Raw genomic sequence first — 16,488 nt, 5'->3', positions numbered from 1 at the left:
TCATAGCTAGATATATGTTCATTAAGAAAGGGCTCTGTTTCATTACTTGCTTTGTTTAGTGTGTCAGTGTATGTACATGAGTATATACGAGTGTGTGGGGGTGTGTACATGTATCTTGACACACATGCTGATGTCAGAGGATAATTTCTGAAAATCAGTTCTCTTCTATTATGGTGCTGGGAACAAGCATACCTCATCAGGATTGGCAGCAAGTGACCTTGACTACCAATATGCCTCCCAACCTCTAGAGACAGCCCTTTGAATAATGCATAAATCTTTGAAACATAAATAATTTCACTGTAAAGATTTTTTCTGTGATAAACTAGCAGACAGGTGACAGGGGAATAAAGTACTGGGATTCAGAGATTTGTGAACAATATAATTATTGTTAGGAAATTATTGAAAATATACTGTGGGAAAAATGGGGGAAGCAAACAGGAAAAGGAAGTAAGAGATTGACTTTTGGAGAACCGTGACATCTACAGCCAGAGAAGTCAATAAAACAGATGTTAAAGGAGAACTGATGTTTTCAGTCTTTCAGAAATAGGGTTATTTAGTACAACAATTAGTCCCCAAAGTCCTTAAAATAGAATAAAAGCAATTGAGAGACTCTGAAAATGAAACTCCTTTTAAATTTTACCAAGACTCTTTTCTTTTTCAGGAGCCATAGATTTAGGAACAATGGATCAATGGATATTTAAATTCTACATTAGAAAAATATTTATTAATAAATATGCTTGGTAAACATTGTAAAAATGACAATAATTTCTAAAGTTTAGTTTCCATGTATGAAACACAGCACAACTAAGATTTTATAATAGAAAGTTTATACCATCTATGATCTTATAACATCCCGTCACTTAAATGCAAATCTCTGTGGAAATCACTTGTGCATTTAGAAAATAGCCACTACTTGTAGTACTCATGTGGTATATGGATCGGCTGAGACTTCCTTGATGAGGTAACATGACTACTGCTTGCCATTTCTGCTATGTAGTGAAGTAAATGGTTCTGACTAATACATCCTTTGATAACAAAAGGTACCCATGTCCATCATTAGTAATTGAGGGCTAACATGCCTTCAAATATCTCTGTACTTATTAATAAAACTTTGCTTTTCTGTCCCCAAAAGCATACATTTATATTCAAAATGTGGTCTAGAATCATTCCCAGTATCTCCATCTCATTACCTTAGTTTTATAAGCTATATTATTATTATCTCTCTTCTAATAATTGACTTGTCATAAACAGAATAATTGGAGCAATGGTTTTTCTTGGCATTTCTTCACTGCAGCTTATCAAGATCAGCATTCACGGGGTTTTCTTTCATTAGCTTAACACACAGGCTTGACAGTTTGGGGATCTGTACAGCATTTGTTGCTAAATTGCATTATTTGATTTGGCTTGGCATAGGAAAGGTTGTTATGCTACTAAGCTGACAAACTGACAAACCTGCTTCTACTCTTGAAACTTTTTAATCAGCATCATAGTTAATATTCATCTGGTGTTCCTCGGCAATGTACCACAGGAGGGCATACCATTCATTACAGTTAATTGAGAAATCATCATGATGATTTGTGTTCATTGGGAAAGAGTACTGAGGAAAGGAATTTATGATTTGATATAGATTAAGAAAAATCTGTGATTTTACTCATATGTGATATATATGACTGGAAAAGTATTTGACTATTTGTCATAGCATGTATCATTATCTATTATTTTCTATAATTGCAATTCTGTGGATGTAATTGGCTTGAGGTAATAGAGGTGTCTGTACTTAAACTATATATAATATCTCAAATTTCATGTACTATTTTTATAATGCCAATTTTCATAAGATTTGGTTGCATTGCAATTACTGTTTTGGAGAGGAAATATATAAAACATATGCAATAACAATGGAAAAGTGAAGTATTAATTATTTTCCTTAAAATTATTAACACTCATTTGAATTTTAATTTATATATTTTATTCTACATCTTGCATTATTAGAAATTTAAAAGGACAGTATATAGTAACCCATCTTTCATCATGGGAAAAGTCATTGTTTTGTTTTTCTTAAACAGAAAATAAAAGTTGCAGATGCCTTATTGAGTGACTTCTGAGTCCCAACATTCAGTTGACCATGTACAATAACCTCTGCCCCTATTCTGGGGTTGCAAGAAAAACATAAAATTGATTCTAGAAACAATCTCTACAAAGCAATATTTTAAACTGAGGACCTTAAAATAGACATTTGCAAGATACTTGTCTAGAATTACCATTCCTGAAAATCTGCTGCCAAAACACTCAGCCAGGAAAATTCTACACTATTGCATCTGTCAAACATCAAACACCCCATCATACCATTGACCAGACAAGTGACATTGACAACAATATAAATATAAAAAGTAAGCAGAACCTGAAAAAGTCTTACAAACACAATATATTAAAGCAAGATCTGTGATACATTTACCAGAAAGCAACCTGGCTATTGATGGGATGAGAGTCACCAGACATGGAAGCAAATAACTCTCAGAAACCTGGGCATTGAAAATTGCCTGTGGAAAAGTTGATTACCCAATACACCAGAGAGAAGGAGAGAAGGATGCAAGAGGTGGATTTGTTGTGGTGGATGGAGATGAGGAGCTTCTACAGGGGGCATTCCATAGTGAGGACTTTGGAACTCCTAAAAAAAATTCCTGTACAAGAACACAGGTATGAGGAAAGGATAACGAGAGCATGAATTAGGAATTAGTACAAGGTATGTAAGCTAGAAGTCTGAGAAGACAAAAAACATTATTGCCTCATCAAAACAAACAAAGAAAAGAGAGTCATAAAAACCTAACACAAGAGCTGAAACAATGCACTTAAATATTTAAACATAAAAGAGAAATTTAAAAATGCATAAACCAATGAAGTAAAGTAGAATAAAAAGTGATGTTATTAGTCAATATTTATTTCCTACAAAAGTGAATAAGGTTCCTCAATCTCCTAAACTGTCTTTTGCAGCTGACACTGCATATGAGAAGAAGGCTACTAGTCCTAGTGCTCTTCAGTAAGTTAAATCATAATGATTTCCATATTGCATTCTGTTCTTGCATAAAACACAATAAAAACATCAAGAAAACAAGACACTGTGATACTTCTGAAAGCTTACAAAGAGTTCACATCTGAAACCAAAGATAGTGAAATAACTGAGTTGTCAGAAACTATTTTAGATTCCTCTTTCTAAAAGAAGTAGATGACCTTTATAGAAGACTCAAACAAGAGATAAACAAAATAACAAAATAATTTAGGATATAGATAAGTGAATGAGAATAATTGCAACAATTAAAATATGGATAGAAAAATTCAAAAAGGGAGGAAGTAAATTCAAAAGGGGAATTAAGATTCTGAATAAGCATCAGCTAGAAATCTTGAAAATGAAAGTTATTTTAAAACATTATGAACATACAAGATCAAGTAGAAGAAAGAATGTCAAAGAAAGAACACTAGACCAAAGTAATACTATATTCAGGAATCAATGAAGAAAAATAAATTACATAGCATAACTCCCAAGAACTCTGGAATATGTTCAGAAGGATAAACCCAAGACACCACTAGGTAGAAGAAAATGTAGAAATTAAAACAAAGGAAATCTAAAATGTATTCAATAAAATTATAGGTGAAGTTTAACAAACCTGGAGAAACAAATGGGTATCCAATCATATAAAAACACCAAACAGACTTGATGTGTTAGAGTCAAGATGCCAAAACTATAACACACACACACACACACACACACAAAAAAAAAAAAAAAAAAATCTAGATCCTATATATAAGAAAAACCTTGCAATATTTGTCTTTCTGTGTCTGCCTTAGACAACTCCATCTTATAGCCTCCTACTAGTCAGTCAGCTCATTGTTAGTGCCAAATTCAGCCATGTTTTCAGAGGGACACTCAGTAGTCCTAATGTTTGTTCACTTTTTGCCATCATTTTAACTGGCAATGTTCTGAATTAAGTAGGCCTCCTCTGAGAACAGCAGTAGGTCTCTTATAGCCTGCTGTTAGGAAGCATCCATGCTTTTGAGGTCAGGTGCAATTGGGTCATTTGTGTTTTGTGGAATTTTAGAGGACAGGGTATATTTCTTGAGAGACTTAATGATAAGGCAAATGACTTAGAATTCATGTAAGTCATGAAAGATCAATGAAAACAAGCCTTTTGGTTTTATTCAAAAGCAAATATATGGAAAATTATAGGAGATTAGCATATACTTGATCTTTCAAAATATTTGGCCCTAGTGCAAATTCCTAAGCTTCAATTTCTTAGTCTGTAAAATGAGATCAGTAAAGTCACAAACAAAATTAGCCAGCCATAAGATGGAATGAAATATAGTTATTGATATATTAAAGCTGCCTATCATATCAGACAACAAACTACACAGCAATAACTTTTGTTCTTCTCTGAGATTTCCAAGTTGTCCTTCATGGCAATAAAGCATCAATAGATGTCTGATCAGTACCAATCATAGCAGGAGGACACACTGTGAGTCCTGTAAACTGCTTACTTTTCACATAGCTTTAAAGATATGTATCTCTGGGGAAAATTTTTCAAAGTAAATGTTCTATTATATCCCAAGGGCCATTTTTAAAAGTTTCCTGATTATATAAGTAGATTCTTATAATAGAAGATTCAGAAACTTTAGAAAAGAAAATACTCACAGTGACATAAAAAACCCACACAAGTATAATAGCAATTATCATTAAATATTTTCCTTTTAAAACTTTGCTTTTAAAAACATTATGATTTATTTTGCTAATTTAACTGTTATCTAGTAATTAATATTTTTTTCTTTTGCATAAAATCTTTTGGTTATATTATCTTTTGATTTCCTTTTGGTTTCTCAGTTTGCCATTTATCATATATTTAATTTCTTCAGAATTAAAATCATCAAAATCTTAATTAACAAACTAATAAGAGAACCAGAAGGTTGATACAACTCCTTTAAAAGGAATTAAAAGATGAAGGATTTAAAATATTTAAGGAAAAGATTATTCAAGTAAATACATTCTACATTGTTAGACCCCCGAAAACTCAAGTATCCGGGGTCTCAGGCCAGGTTCGCGGTCACCCCAATCACCAGGCGGATTCGAGAGCTTGCTGCAAACTGCACGAGGCTTTATTGTAATTTAACGAACTAACCCCATGTTAGCTCGGGTCTTTCACCCACCCGCCATGGCTGACGGCTAGAAAAGACGGCTCCTAAGGTCTCCCCAAAGATCTTATAGGGCAGCGTAAGGGGAGTGTCTAGGGGTACGCACAGGCTCAGGATTGGTGTGCTTCCAGGCTTGGAGGGCTTGCCCTGTGTTGATTGGTCAACTGGTTGTTATGGCCCATAGGCCCTCCCAGGGTGGTTGCTATGCTCTCTACGTCATTGTCGTGCGCTTGTCCGTAAAGCACACCCAGAGCCATAAAGCATAGCGCCACCAGCTAACTTCTGATTGGTTCCTTGTCACGAGACAGGCATCTGACTTTCTGGTTTTTAGGACAAGGTCATAAAGGCACATGTTTAACCATTATGGCTGCCAAAAGGGAAGCCGGTTCCTTCATTCCCCCATTTTCTTTTCTGGAAATTCCAATCATGGAATTGCTGTCTCTCTAGCATCCCCATCAGGGAGTGACAGATATTGGCATCCCCATGTAAGGGAGTTCCTTTTGACTTAGCATTTTAACCAGGGAAAATGGGCGGCGAAATTTCTTTCTAAACTGCTTCCTGCTGACATTGGGACGAAGTTAGGGACCCCAGAAGGTTGAAATGCTAGTCAAAAGCAAAAAGGAATTTAGGCAATGGGGAATTCATCAGGGGCTTCTGGTTAGCAGACACTGTTGTAGAGACAGGGGGTGTCCATATCAGCTGAACTGGTTCACATCCACAGCAAGTCCAGGGCTCGCAGTCTTAGAACAGTCTGTAGTCAGCAACTGATATTCAGATGTCTGCCAGAAGCAGAAACCTGTTTAAGACATGTTTAAACTAGGAACAGAGGTTAAAGCTTATTTACTGAAGCCCACAGTGTAGAAAAAGCAGATATCTGTTTAAACAGCAAGAACATATTTATAACTTTGAGTCCTAGCAAAAACTGCAGATTTGGGCTATAAGCATGTACATTTTTCTTCTGTCCAGAGAGCCAGGTATGGATTGGACAGAGGTGCCTTTGGCCTGATGAAAAGCCCTTTAAGTTTGTACTTAGATGACAACCAAAATAAACTTAAAAACTTTGAGCTCGTGCCTGAACAGTAGATAGTTACTATTTTATCAGCTAACATACTGACTAGTCTATAGTGGATCTGACTGACTGATGCTGTCAAGCTGACAACCACTAATATTTCAGAGATCTGAGAAGGGTATATTTTGTCCGAATCTACTAAAAAGTGACAGAAGCCAGTCAGAAGCAAGTCCATATACAGTTAGCCAAACCCAAGTTTCTCCATTACCGCTGGAGGCAGGTGTCTCAAAGAACAGCAATCTTCGCCAGGCCTATACTGTGAGAGTTTTTTTCCTCTCTGTGGAAGAGGGACATGGAAAAGACTGACCTTGTTTTGTCTAGGCAAAGGGGTACAATCAATTTTCCAGTGTCCAGCAGCTTTGTCCACAGTCTCGGCTAGGTTCTGGCAGGCGGCAGGTTTCACATCTGAGCATCTCGCTCACTGGTCCAGGTGCAGGAACTGAGGTGCCTCGTAATCTTCTTTGGAGACTTTGGGTCACTGTCAGGATCTGGCAGTCTGTCTGACATTATAAACTTTAAAGATAACAATTTAAATGCCATATTCTGAAGATCTCTGAAGCATTAGAGGTCTGTTTTAATTACTTGCCTTAAGCATACAAGAAGCACACAGGTGGCTAGGTAAAGTCTTCTTTTTGTAATTAATTTTTTAGTCTGACTGTAACTGGTTTTAACTTAGTAAAATGTTTGAAACAGCACAGCTGAACTTAAAACTGTATAGAGCTACCTTATATTCCTTAAACAGTAGCTTAACTTCTTTCTGAGGCAGGGTTTTTCTGTGACTTTGGAGCCTGTCCTGGAATTTGATATGCCGGACCAGGCAGGCCTTGAACTCATAAAGATCCATCTGCCTTACTCCTGAATGCTGGGATTAAAGGCGTGTGCCACCAATGTCTTAAACTTAAAGGCGTGTGCCACCTACACCCTGAGCTTAAAGGTGTGTGCTATCAACATCCTAAACTTAACTTCTGAAAACACAAACTGTAACAGATTAGCATCTTTTATAAAACAAGAACTTTACATTGTCAGGCTTTGCTTAGAAATAATTCTAAATTGAAGCTCTTTAAGTACAAACATTAATAAAAACAAACATTTGAAAACTGGTTTTAAAAAGAAATTTAAATTCCCTTAAGGTCTTTCTGTAATATATAGAAGCATTAACATTTTAAATCTTAACTGAAAACTTGTTTCTAAGATGGTACCTCTAATTTCCATGTGGTCACCTTTAGTCAAGATGGCGGTTTAAGTATTTTTTTAACTTTAGCAAAATGGCGACCAGTCAAGTCATGTGACCAGTTACAAAATGGCCGTAACTTGCTTTGCTTAACATGCTTAAGTTTATACCAGGAAATAGAACATTTTTAAAACAAGTATACATAATTTACTTGAGAAATAAACAGGACTTTTTAAAAACAAAATCAGCTTAATATGGTTAAAATTTTAACTTATATTACCATTTTTAAAATTTATTTGTAGACATGAGAAACCATAGCACAGTTTACATTTTTTTTAATTTGTAACAACCTTTTCTCTGACCTTCGACAACTTTTCTCTGACCTTCTATAATTTATTTTAACCCTCTATAACTTTTACCATTTGCTTTAACTCTCTTTAACCTTTTATTTTATTTTTTTGACTTTCTTAGACATTTTTAGACAATTTTTTTTTCTTTATTACTTAAGTCTTTTACATTTTTTTTTTTAGTTAACATAAAAATTTTGTCAAAGTCCCTTTTATAGTTCTTAATAACTTTAAGGCCATTTAGATGTCCGGATCAGGCCAGATAAGTTTATACGCTCAAGCTCCATGTGCTCAAGGCAGAGAGACCTGGGGTGGGAAAAAGACTCCTGCGGCCCCCCTGCATACCATGTGTGTAGAGCACAGAAAGACGGGTAGCAGATGGCGGCCTTGTAGCCATATTCCCCCAGAGCAGGGAAACAGCCATAACGGCAGCTGGGGCAGAAACAGTCCTACTGGGCATGCCTCAGACCCGCAGGTGGGGATAGAAAGGGGGTGGCGTGGTGGATCCTGAATTGAAAACCAATGATGATAACACAGAATAGACAGGAAAGAACAGACGCCAACCCAATCCGCCCACGCTGCTCATAAGGCAATGGCGCCGGGAAGACGGCGGCAGAACTCGGCGGCTAACTGAGGCGGGTCCAAGTGTCCTTGGCCCGAGTCCATACCTCCTGGGTCCTGGGTGTCCTCAGAGTGGCAGTCTGTCCACAGGGCGCATCTGCCGATCACAGTTGAGGTGGCGCCACGTGCTCAGAGAATCAAGAAAAGACCCCTGACCCCCTGACCCATGCATGCCACGTGCATAGGGAGAGCAGGGACAGAAAGAGATGCTTAAGAAACACATAACACAAATGACAGCACATTAGACAGCACAAACATTAGACAGGACAAACCGCGGCAAAGAAATGGTGCCCCAAACCAAAATTACAACCAAACCTTGGACTTTCATCCAGGGTGGAACCAAGGTTCTCGCAAGTCTGCTTACCCTATGGTTCAATTACAAATTCTGCGCAGATCAAATACAAATTACAAATTCTGCGCAGATCAAATCAAGCAACCCTCGGACTTTCATCCAGGGCAGGACTTCAGGGTCTTCCCCAGAAGTCCGAATTACAAATACAAATTCTGCGCAGATCAAATACAAATCATGGCACCAAACCAACAACACAGCAAGAGACAAAACAAGAAACATAGAACATTGAACATATATAAATTGCGAGCTCTAATCACCTTACCTCCAAGATCGAATCCACTCAGGTGAAGGGTGGTCACAAATCGCGGACGAGCCCCCAAAATGTTAGACCCCCGAAAACTCAAGTATCCGGGGTCTCAGGCCAGGTTCGCGGTCACCCCAATCACCAGGCGGATTCGAGAGCTTGCTGCAAACTGCACGAGGCTTTATTGTAATTTAACGAACTAACCCCATGTTAGCTCGGGTCTTTCACCCACCCGCCATGGTTGACGGCTAGAAAAGACGGCTCCTAAGGTCTCCCCAAAGATCTTATAGGGCAGCGTAAGGGGAGTGTCTAGGGGTACGCACAGGCTCAGGATTGGTGTGCTTCCAGGCTTGGAGGGCTTGCCCTGTGTTGATTGGTCAACTGGTTGTTATGGCCCATAGGCCCTCCCAGGGTGGTTGCTATGCTCTCTACGTCATTGCTGTGCGCTTGTCCGTAAAGCACACCCAGAGCCATAAAGCATAGCGCCACCAGCTAACTTCTGATTGGTTCCTTGTCACGAGACAGGCATCTGACTTTCTGGTTTTTAGGACAAGGTCATAAAGGCACATGTTTAACCATTATGGCTGCCAAAAGGGAAGCCGGTTCCTTCAACATAAAACTATAGACTGGAATTTCTTATTTACCGCACAAAATCCAGACACTACTAACATCTCGAAGAAACAGAATTATTTTTCTTGGAGATCTGTGGGGGACCAACACATTTCTGCTATGGAATATTTTGAGATCCAGCCTTGGGTTTCACTAAACAGGAACACCCAGAAAGCTCTGGCCCACTATTGTATTGTTAATGCCAGTAAGGCTACTTTTGTTTACCATGGCCTCAGGGTAATATGCCTCCTATTTGCATCTCTGTGGGTCTAAGCATATGAATAGGCCTGCACCTGGGCCGAGGTACCAGGTGTGTCAGTGACTAGGGAGGACAGGAGTTAGGGGCTAGTGACCAGAGGAGAGAGGAGAACAAAAAGAGAAATGGTTCCCTCATGGTATTAGCAGTATGGTTAAGAAACAGCAGAAAAGATGGCTAATAAATAAATGACTCTAGTTCTACAACATGGAACTGAGAGCTCTCTAAAGATGACAAGATGCCTGTGTTTGGTCTATATGGCCGCTGGGTTGCTAGGAGCTTCCAGGTCCACACACATCCCCCACTCAGGCCGAACCTCATGGATTAAGGCTGAGACAAACTGGGTCATGACAGATATCAGACAAATTCATTTGCATATATATGAATTTATCAATTTTACAAGATACCATCTAATCTTTTAGCTCTGTAAAATGCAGTAATCAGTAACAGAGAGCAAGCCCAGGAACTACAAAACATTAAACAGTCTTAGATGGGTAAACTGCACAGAGCGAGTAACACTGAAGCAATCAATGCACAGTCAATTTTCTGTTAAGCACCCTTGGAAATTTTTTATAATAGTAGTTCCTGGATTGTCAGGAGCCAGCTCTGGTCAGATATAAAAAGTCCTCCTTTACAGAGGCTGGCGACCTCCATGCTAAACCGCCAATTAGTCAAGCACCCTATCCCTTAGGTTAGTGTTTGAGATAACCACAGGAGGTTCCAGACACCTGCCCTGGCCTGAGAGCAATTAACATTCATTCCTCCCCCCACTTCCTCTTTCTCTGCTTTCTCCTTTCTCTTTAAAAACCCCTTGTTATCAATAAAATTTAGACCTTGACAAGGACACTGCTTGATCTGGCTTCTTCTTTCTCACCCATTATTTTCAGGCCTGGTCCACCTCTGACCCACAAATTACCAGAGCCCTGCTGGCTGGGGCATTGGATATCAAAAAATGACAAAGTTTCCTCCTTGTTACTAAAAGATTGGTCCTGTTATATCCTCATTAATTTGTTGTTTGATAATATCATAAACATATATAATGCATTCTAATTCCCCTATCAACTGAACCTCCATGCAAGAAGAACCTGCCTCAGATTCTTGTCTCTTTGATTTATGTTGTGACCCACTGAGTTTAATCAGGGCCATCTTCATGACCATCAACTTGGAGTTAGTTATTTATCTAAGTCCAGTGGACTCATTGGTAGGAAGGAAAGCCTCCCTGTCTATCAGAATTTATTCATAGACAATGGTCCAGCAGTGAGGAACAAGGATTCCTGAGTCCCTCCAGAGTCTATGCCTAATTGTTGATGTTTGCAGACTCAGCACAGATATCCACAGAGATGCGAGTTGGTGACTGATTTTGTTTTAATTGGATGAAGCAAAATCTTTTAACATTTATGTGCTTTCTGCTTGGGGAGTTGATCAGTTACTAAGTTTAAGTAACTCCTTCCTGGAGTTTTATAGAAATATATGGATATAATTTATATAGCTTTTCTCTGTGCAGTAATATATTATTTATTGTTACTTTGTTTGCTTCTTCATAATTAGAGATTAAAACAGGAAGCAAGAAATTTATCTCCATCAGTTCTTGACAACATCGTTTATGTATGAGAATACATTATTTAATCTTTAATATCTAACAAGTCTGAAAATGTTCTTGGTCTAGAAAAAAGTGAACTTTTATAATACTTGACTATTGGAGCCTTGGAAACCAGTGAAGAAGCATGATACAGGTTTGATGGCAGTCTGGGTGAGAATTAGTTTCCCATTAAAGTATAAGCTATATTTCTTAGGTATAAGCTTTCAGACTTATTGAATAATGCATGCTCTCTGTTACTTTATAAATCTACTATAAAATAATATAAAACTAAACTAGAAATTTGAAATCTTGCATAAATGTGTTTTGATTCAAATGTGACTAAAATAAACACCAATAAAGCACAGTGAAGCTTGGGCTATCTAAAATCTATAGACTAAAATATTTTATCATAAATATTTGATGTACTACAGTTCAAAAGAATGTTACAAACCCAAGTAGAATAAAACCATAAGTTAGCAGATTTCTGGAGCCCACATAAAATGTTACTGTTTGATGATGTTACTGAAGGACAAGATGAATGGTTTAGCAGTTAAAAGAATTAACTGCTCTTACAGAGGAACTGGGTTCAGTTCATAACCTCCAGGTAACAGTTTACAAATACCTGTAACTCTACTCCAAGGAATCTGACACCCTCCTCTGACCTCCATGGGTGCACACACATGGTACACAAAATCTCACAAAGACATGCACACACATGCCCATACACGAATGCATTTACAAAATAAATAAATATTTTTTTTAAAAGATGTGGCTAAGAGATAAAAGTATAAAATAGAAGTTAGTCCCACCTTTGGAAGCTAGAGAAGGAGTAAAAATGTAACCAATTACATAGAAAGAGGGAGAGAGAGAGGGAGGGAGGGAGGGAGGAAGGAAGGAAGGAAGGAAGGAAGGAAGGAAGGAAGGAAGGAAGGAAGAGAAATAATGAGTTAAGGTAGTTGTGGTAATATATTAAATGAAAAGAAAAATAGACTAAAACAATGAAATGAAAATTAGGTACTTTACAAAAACAGCAGAATTACTATACCTTTCAGGTATACAATTGAGAGAAAGAGAAATGGGAGAGAATTGAAAGTATAAATTTCCCAGTTAGAAATGCAGATGTATCTTCACTGGAGAGCAATCCAGAATATTCTCCCCTGCTCAAATGAAGACATTCAAGCATTCTTCATCATTCTTAATGCAATAGCCAGCCAATGCTGAAGGAATACAGCAACTTGTGTTACAACCACCTATCTTGTATAAATGAGAAGGGTAATGTTTTACAAATTAAGATTTATTCTAATACACTTGATAAATTACATAAAAATATTCAACAAATGGCTTGAAGGACAAATTCTATCAAGTTAGACATGAAGAAATAGATTAATTCTTTATATTGTTAGACCCCTGAAAAACTCAAGTATCCGGGGTCCCAGGCCACGTTCTCGGTCACCCCAATCACCAGGCGGATTCGAGAGCTTGCTGCAAACTGTATGAGGCTTTATTGTAATTTAACAAGCTAACTCCATGTTAGCTCGGGTCTTTCACCCATCCGCCATGGCAGATGGCTAGCAAAAGACGGCTCCTAGGATCTCCCAAGAGATCTTATAGGACAGCGTTAGGGGAGTGTCTAGGGATATGCACAGGTTCAGGATTGGTGTGCCTCCAGGCTTGGAGGGCTTGCCCTGTGTTGATTGGTCAACTGGTTGTTATGGCCCATAGACCCTCCCAGGGAGGTTGCTATGCTCTCTACGTCATTGCTGCGCGCTTATCCATAAAGCGCACCCAGGGTCGTAAAGCATAGCGCCACCAGCTAACTTCCGATTGGTTTCTTGTCACGAGACAGGCATCTGACTTTCTAGTGACTAACTTTTGATGAGTTCCTTGTCACGAGACAGGCATCTGACCTCTAAGTGAGCAAGGCAGGTTTATGGCAAGCACGTGTTCGGCTGTTATGGCTGCCGAAAGGGGAGCAGGTCCCTTCAATATCTAATTAAGTAACTAAAAATTTAAAAATAAAATTCCCCTCAAATCAATGTATATCTCAACAAATTTACATATGAGTTACAACAATGAAAAACAAATACCAAATTTGTGCAAATTACTTACACAAAAAGCAAAAAAAATGTGTAAATAAAGATAGCATCATCCTGCCAGGAAATTTGTGATTCAGAAAATAGAATTATGAATTAATAATCCTCATGAGCAGAGCTTTAATATCAGCAACAAAAATATGGAAGACAGAATACTTCAAAATCACTGGGGTTTATCTATTCCATACCCAAATATCAATTAATGTAAATAAACATATTAATAAAACAAGGAGAAAATTCTTATGAAAATTTCAAATGGTGAAGAGAAATGAATTGACATCATCAACATCAATAATAAACTAAAAGTACAAGTAAAATTTTCCAATTTAAAAGACAGAAATATCTATAAATAACCACATCTAACATATTAGTGGATCATTATAAGCCTTCTTAGCTAAATAACGGAGAAATATACTCCTAGGTGAGAAGTCTAGGTCATCTTTAAAATTTTATTAGGATTTCTCAAGCTTGGTCATAAGCATTTGCAAAGCCCTTGTGGTAGAAGCTGCAATATCCTTATGACAATTTTTGCAAACCCATGGAAATGAAGACACTGGAGAAACCTGTAGTGAAGTTTTCACTGCTTCTGGCCACTTCTGCTCTTTATGTACAACATCCCTAGCCCATAGAAGATGATGTGCAGACTATTTAGCTATTTTTAACATTTGGTGTGTGTGTGTGTGGGGGTTAATGTGCCCTAACATGCACAAGGTCAGAGGTCAGTTGTAGTTGATTTTCTCCTTCTAACATGTGAACTCCAGGGATTGATCTCAGGTCACCAGATTTGACAGAAAACATCTTAAAAGTCTGAGTCATCTCTCAAGCCCAGTTTTTTTGTTTTTTGCCTGGATTTCCTCATCAACATGAAGGTGAAGAAAATGTAAAGCCATCTGCTCTGAGTCACTACTCAATTATATTTGACTCTAAAGCTCATGATCTTTCCTTTCTCCCCACCACAAAGTCCAGCAAAGCACAGGACCTTTGTTTTTGGTAAGTTCCTCAGAAGACAGAACACCACAGTTGTTGACCCAGCTGTATTTCCACCATTGCACCTTTTCACACAGCAAAATAGGAGAGTTGGTCATTTTTCCAGCATGTGGTTTTTGATCATACTATCACAATAAGTGATCAACAACTTAAAACTCATGTTTGGTATCTTGCTGAATTCACTACTGACAATTGACAGTTCATTGTGATTTCTACACAGCTGAACTACTGATTGGTATATATTTAGAGAAAACTAACTCATGTCCAGTCCACCCAGATGCATGTAAACAAAAGTTCCCAGCTGCTTTTCTATTTTACAGTAGTCTAAACAGTAAACAATCCAAATGTATATCAAATGGTGAGTGGATAAACAAATCATGGCATGCTATTACAGTGAAATGATATTCAGAAATGGGGGAAAACACACAACTACAAAGATGAATCTCAAATAAAACATTTTTAATGTAAGCAACCAGTTATGAGGATTTATGAATTTATAATTTGATTTTAAATTCTAAAATAGGCAATATTATACTGGAGCTGTGGTTCAGCAGCTAAGAACTCTTCCAGCTCATGCAGAGGACCTGTGTTCAGGTCCCACCACACAAGAGAGGCAGGTCACAATTGCCTGTAACTCCAACTCCCAGGGATGTGACACCCTCTTCTGGCCTCTATGGGCACCTGAAAACACAGATACTTGCATGAAATAATACATAAATAAATACAAAAAAAAAAGATTTTTTTAAAAAAAGCTCATAGAACTTGCAAAGTAAACACAGGTTAGTGGTTTCCTTGGAATCTGTTGTTAGATTGTAAAGCTTGCTAAATGCTGGTATCTTAAGAGAGAGCTGAAATTAAGATTGTTTATAACAACATTCTCTTAAATGAGCTAATTATTCATCATCTAAAACCATGGAAAACAACAGAAACATTTGGGTCTTTGCAAAATTATTTTTAATACTAAGGTTGTACTGTGCTGAATGTGCATCTCCTGTGCTATAACTTACTATTAAATAAAATCTATTGTGTGTTATCATATTTAGTAATGCATTGAAGATAACCTCAGAGACACAAAAATGTATTGAAGTCACATTAAATAATGAAAACAAAGTGCTTCCTCTTTGATTAATGTGGCCAAGAGCAAACCCAAATTTAAAGTCTCTAATTTGCTCCCTGTGTCTTCCATCTCTCTATAGTTTGCATTTAATGGCCTGCCTGTAGTAGGTTTGTTGTACATGCTTGTGCCTGCTTCAATGTTGTCTGACAGCTGAGTGTCTGTTAAGGGCCATGGGCCCTAATCTATGGGGTTTAAAGCCCACTTTTTGTAAGCTTTTTATGACTTTTAAAGTTTGTGGCTTAAAGACAACCCTGTGAGCCTCATGTGACCCATAATTAGATAAGTTTGGCCAAGCGGGACTGCTAATGACTGTGTTCTGAGAAAAGGCGTGGGCCTTTCTGCCTACTGTTTCGAAGATACTGCAAGAATGTCCCAGTCCCAGCAAATTCCAGATGCTCCTTCCTGCTATCCCCCCACTTGCCTAATTTCCTTGTTGCAGGGCTATATCAGCCCACTCTGAGCCCCAATAAATCGAGACCTTAACAATTGCACACATGGACTCTGGTCCCCTCTTTTGCGAGCTTGGTCTCCTTCCCTTCTGTCGCCCATGACTCTTTCAGGCAGCCCCCCTTGGGGAACCCTGAATGACTGACTGACCCTCGGGACGGGTCAAGTGTCCATGTCTGTATCTGTGTCTAAGGAAGGGCCTTATCTGTGTTTACTGAATAGTACAGAAAGAATCACATGGAAAAGGAAGAAGACATAATTGACAGAATTTTGAATAGAGTTCTACATGTCATTTTATTGACCTGAATTGACCAAGAAGCACTCAAAAAAGCAAACAGACTCTATCAAGCCATATCCATCTGTTGTTTCCAATATTTATGGTAGATATTTGTCATTTAAGGTTGCATCAAATGTCAGT

At 37.9% G+C, this 16,488-nt stretch overlaps 1 long non-coding RNA gene across 2 annotated transcripts; it reads right to left on the bottom strand.

Annotated features, from left to right (window-relative positions):
* Positions 1-5,942: 5,942 nt before the first annotated feature.
* LOC118239082 lies at positions 5,943-9,184 on the bottom strand. 2 transcript variants are annotated; one of them, XR_004770565.1, is made up of 3 exons: positions 9,001-9,184; positions 6,555-6,760; positions 5,943-5,957 (listed from the first exon to the last, which is right to left on the bottom strand). It is a non-coding gene; the product is annotated as an uncharacterized LOC118239082 (long non-coding RNA). The 2 variants fall into 2 exon arrangements; XR_004770566.1 differs by lacking the exon at positions 5,943-5,957 and adding an exon at positions 5,960-5,974.
* Positions 9,185-16,488: the final 7,304 nt, after the last annotated feature.

Source organism: Cricetulus griseus, chromosome 6 (assembly GCF_003668045.3).
Source record: "Cricetulus griseus strain 17A/GY chromosome 6, alternate assembly CriGri-PICRH-1.0, whole genome shotgun sequence".
NCBI classification, from domain to species: domain Eukaryota; kingdom Metazoa; phylum Chordata; class Mammalia; order Rodentia; family Cricetidae; genus Cricetulus; species Cricetulus griseus.
This window is presented reverse-complemented; position numbering and strand designations above follow the sequence as displayed.